The sequence below is a fragment of the Diceros bicornis genome (genome assembly GCF_020826845.1).
Source record: "Diceros bicornis minor isolate mBicDic1 chromosome 30 unlocalized genomic scaffold, mDicBic1.mat.cur SUPER_30_unloc_3, whole genome shotgun sequence".
NCBI lineage: Eukaryota > Metazoa > Chordata > Mammalia > Perissodactyla > Rhinocerotidae > Diceros > Diceros bicornis.
Genome location: NW_026690901.1, coordinates 1261712 through 1266603, shown reverse-complemented (window position 1 = coordinate 1266603; position 4892 = coordinate 1261712). Strand labels below are relative to the sequence as shown.

At 56.5% G+C, this 4892-nt stretch overlaps 1 long non-coding RNA gene across 1 annotated transcript; it reads left to right on the top strand.

Annotated features, from left to right (window-relative positions):
• The first annotated feature begins 338 nt into the window (after nucleotides 1-338).
• LOC131402143 (uncharacterized) lies at nucleotides 339-1651 on the top strand. The gene is made up of 3 exons (XR_009218312.1): nucleotides 339-386; nucleotides 1343-1412; nucleotides 1636-1651. It is a non-coding gene; the product is annotated as an uncharacterized LOC131402143 (long non-coding RNA).
• The last annotated feature ends 3241 nt before the right edge of the window (nucleotides 1652-4892 follow it).

Genomic DNA, 4892 nt, shown 5'->3' with positions numbered 1-4892 from the left:
CTGGGTACCCTCAAGGGACACAGGCAACACCCAGGGACTCCCACAAGCCTCAAGCCACATTCTCAGCTTCCTGAGCTCTAGCTCTCACCACTGACCCGGCCTGGGACTGGGGGCTGCGGACGCTGAGCTGGGCTGTGGCAGGGCTGGGTGACATGCCCTGTCCTCCCCAGGAGCTCTTCAAGAAAGTGATGCCCCACAACTTCCTGGACTCCATCTGGTCCCAGTGTGACAACAGGGGTAATGAACACCTGACACGCACCATCCATGCCACCACGACCCGCTTTAACAGAGTGGTCGAATGTGTCATCACCACTTGCATTGGGGATCTGAGCATGACAGCCTAGGAGAGGGCCAGGGTGGTGGAGCTCTGGATCCAGGTGGCCAAGGTAAGATGTGGGAGTTCCTGAGAGCTCCTCTCTGGAGTCAGGGGAACTGCCCCTTCTCCTTTCTCAGCTCTCATGTTTGAAGTCTGTGGTCTGAGTCTTTGCAAAATTATTAGGCCCCTCCTGCCAGTGCCTCGATGACCTGACTCCTGGTCCCAGTGGTGGGAATCTCACCCCTTCCTGGGCTCCTTCCTTACCTTGAGCTAAAATCCTCCTCCCTGGAAGTATTCTTCATCAGTTTCCAGCTGTGCCTTTCCCGGATTCCCTGAGTTACTGTCTCATCCAGGACAGGAGACGTCAATGAGGTGACAGAAGCCAGAGGAAGCAGGGCTCCAGTTCCCCCTCACAGCTCATTCTCTTCCTTTCCCCAGGAATGCCAGGGCCTGAGGATCCTTTCCTCACTCCATGCGATCCTCTGGGCTCTGCAGGTCCCCTCCATTCAGCGTTTAAAAGAGACATGGAGCTGGGTGTCCAGGTGGGTAGGCCTCTGTCCATTTGAGCACCACCTGGGTGGACCAGACACCCCCCACAGGGCTAGCATTGCCCTTCAGTCAGTTGGGACCTCCTGGGAGACAGCAAACCCTGGCGATAGGGTCTGACCTGGTTGGAGGCTTGGAGTCTTTCTGAAAACTTAGGCCAGTGGTTCTGCTTCAGGAATCAGTTTCCCTAAGTGACAGATCCTGGCTTGAGCCAAATTGAAGATTTTCAAGTGTTTTCAACAAAAGAACTCTCTGTCCACATGTAATTAAGACTGTTTAAAACACATCTGCTGAGAAGATAAGAGAATGGAGGCCCCAGGTGACAATAAGAGAGCCCCCTCCCCAGTCCCAGACACCTCAGGGCTCAGAGGACACAGTGAAAAGGCTCATCCAGGCTGTCTGGATCTTCTGGGTTTTCAAACAAAAGGGATTTACCCTCAAACCACTCCACAGTGTCTCTTTCCTTTTTTCCCTCCTCAGGAAGAACTGGACAAAACTTAAAAAGTTGATGAAAACAAGCCAGCGGGAGAGCAGGAAGCTGCTCAAGGAGGTGAGTGGAGGCTGGAGATCTGGAAGGAGGGGAGGTGAGGTGGGGAGGGACAAGGCAGGATGTGCTTTGGGAAGTTTTTCACTTAAGGTTCCCTGAGAAATAACGGTCTGTCTTGTCCAGCTTGACAGGAAGCGTGGGGTGTGAGCTGCAGGGGCAAGTGGGGACTGTTTGGGGAAGGAGGCCTTGGTCACGGGATACAATGATGTCGGCTGGACTCTTCCAGGAGGTGAAGAGCTGGCAGAATGAGCAGGTCTCTGGTTTCCATGTGGACCCAACAGCTGGCCCTCTTCCTTCAGGCTCGTGGGTGGATGGAGTGGGTGGGGGTTCCTTTCTTCCTCTAGCAGCCCAGCCTGTCCTCAGGAAGCCAGGCCCCTGCTGCTCCTACTGTCTTCACTGCACCTCGCAGGGGTGGGCACTCTGCATGCCCCAGGGATGGGCACTGTGAGGTCACACAGGTCTTGTGGACACAGGGGCTGCCCAGCCTTGGGCCAAATGGTGGATCTGGGACAGAACTGTGTGGTCTCTGGGACTGTGCACTCTAGCTAGATAGTGGTCACTGCTGACAAACCAGTGAGTCTCGCCCGGTGCCTTGTTGACAAGGATATGCCCCAGATGGCCATGAGAATTATCGGGGAACCTACAGATTCTTAATGGACCTTCCTGACAGGACGTTAGAAGCTTCCAAGTAAAAAAGGATGCAAATGTCACCATTACACAGTGCTGTGGTAACCCCCTACACTGTCACTCAGATGTGGCACAAGGGGGATCCTTCCTGAGTGAATAAAGGAGGAGTTCTGTACAGGGTCCATCATGAGGGGATCCTAGGGAGCTGAGGACTTTGACATGGCCTCAGGTCCAGCGTGGTGTCAGAGAATCCCAGGGGGCTGGAAAACACAGAATCCACTTTGATAGGACCCCGAGACACCTTGTGCCTCCCAATCCATGGCTCAGGCTGACTGAGGGCCACAAGACACCCCGAGAGTCCAGAGGCCAGGACATTGGTCAGAGGTGTGTCTGGAGGAGGAGTGAAGGCCGGGGGCCAGGCCCTTTGGCTGGGAAGGGGGACGGTCTCCTCTGTGGGCCCCTGAGCAATTCATTGCCCCTCTGTGGGCCTCAGTCTCCTCATCTGGGAAACGGAAGTTGATGATCTGTGGTGCAAGTCTCATAGGGGTGATGAGGTACAAGGGGGAGACGAATGAGCAGGAGCTTTGTGCTTCTCCTCCTCGAGGGGTGGAAGGGAGAGTACTGATGACAGTCAGATGACACTGAGTCCTCAGGGCACCCTGGGAGGCATGGGAGTCCTCCTCACACTTTCCTGATGAGGAGAGAGGCTTAAGGGCCTGGGAAGGATTGAGAGCACAGAGGAGGGAGTGTTGGAGCTGGGAGTGATCTAGAATCAGAGCACTCTGGAATGGGATCAGCCATAGACACCAGATGTCCAGGGTCCAGGATCAGCGGCCTGGGAGACATGGGGAAGGGAGCATGGCCTCCCTGAGCCTGTGCTTGACCTTGCAGGAGGTGAACTCTGTGTGGGCCACCCTAGAGATGGATCCCCAGGGAGCCCAGGAGAGGCAGCAGCAGCAGGTGAAGGAGCCTGAGGGGGAGGGTCCAGGTGTTAGAGGAGGGGGTCTCTCTCCCCACGGCTTGAGGTCTCCTTAAGAGAGGAGTCCCTCCTCTTCCAGCCCAGCTCCTGGAACCCCAGAGCCTGAAATGACTGCCTTGGAAGTGACCAGGATGAGGCCTAGAAGGGCTGTACCCAGGATGGATTAGGGAGGGGAGGGGCAGGGAACACATGCTCTGGGATTTGCCAAAAGCCGCCCCTGGGAGGTGATTGGGGAAGTTGAGTGGTCCTGGAGGGGGCAACTGGGGGCAGGCCGCTGAGGGTCCTAGGCTGCTCTCTGTGGGAGTCTGTGATGGGCAGGAGGCTGGTGTGAAGGGATTTGGGGGAGGTTCCATCGGGCACCTGAGAGGTGGGACTCATCTCACCACTCCCACCCTGACTTCACAGGATGTCGTCCCCTTCCTGGACATGTTCCTCTATCACCTGAAGCTGCTAAACATTGGGAGGGAGGATGATCTGGAAGTGAGTGAGCCTGGAGGTGGGACCAAGGAGCAGGATCCTGAGGTTTGGGAGGCGAAAGCCCTGCACTGGGCCCTGAGCTCTCAGTACCTGGCAAACCTTCTCTCATGAGAGCCCCATGGCCACCCATGGGAGCTGGGGAGTCAGGCCCATTTTAGCAATGCATGAATAGACGCTCCGCATAAGCCCCCCACCAGGCCCCCTGGGCTAGTGAAGCTCAGAGCTGCCTGTCTGCAGAGCTGCAGGAGGCTGTGTCTGAGCTGCACTCAGCCTCCCCCTCAGACCCTGCCCCTGGGGGAGTGCCATCAGCCCCTGCAAGTGAGGAAGCACTTCTGTGGTCCAACTGTCCCTTCCTCCCTGAGGCCTCAGTCTCCCCATCTGTCATCAGAGATGATGTGATACATAAGGTCTCTGGCCTCAGCTCCCCTGTCCCTCCTGTTCTGGGGCCCAGAGCCTGGCCCAGTGTCAAGTTCTCTTTGTGGAAGCTCTGCCCTCTGCTGGGCCCTGATGTTCTTGCAGCCTGAGAAGGGGTGGGATGGGGGTTGGTTATGGGTTTAGGGGGCTGTTTCTGATGGACATTAGCTGTCTCCCTTCCAGGGAAATCGGGTCAACTTCCAGAAATGGTATGAGGTGAGCAGCTGTGTGAGGGTGGGGAAGTGGAAATCACAGACCTCCCCTGGCAAGACTTTCCCTGGCCTCATCCCTTGGGTCTTACGTTCATTGGGAGAGTCAGATCCACAAAGCTGGGAATCCCATCACATTGGCGTGTGTGTGAGGGGCTGACATCAAGGACACCTTCCTGGATAAGGAACAAATTCCAACCAACTGTGAGGACAGGCAAGTCCTGAATGGAGTGGGAAGGAAGGAGGGTACCCGAGTGAGCACAGACCCAAGACCAAATCCTCAATCCGCACAAGTCGCTGGCAGGGTTCCCCACCCAAGCTCTGTCTGCATTCTGTCCTTCCTCCCAGAAATTAAAAGTCATCAGGAGGATCCAGCTGCTCCAGCAGGCTGCAAATGCGTATGACCTGGAGCCCGAAGAGCGATTTGGGGCCTGGTTCCAGGCCATGGAGCCAATCAGTCTCCATGAGAGGTGAGGGGGACAGGAGTTGGGTGAGGGCAGGGCAGACTCTGTCTGATGGCCAGCACCAGAGCCTGTGGCCTGGTTCGCTAATCAGCCTCAGAACTCGTAGCGGGGTGGCCCATGGGGCACTGGGATTCAGCTGCTGGCAGGCTCTGGGATGGGCACCTGAGGTGTGGCTCCTGGTAGCTCACAGGTCCACTCTGTCCTGTAGCTACTGGGTCTCCTGCTAGCCGGAGCTTGCACACCAGAAGGCGAGCAAAATGCGGCTCTTCAAGAGAAAGACGAACCGGACATCCTCCAGTTTAGGGCCGAGTGA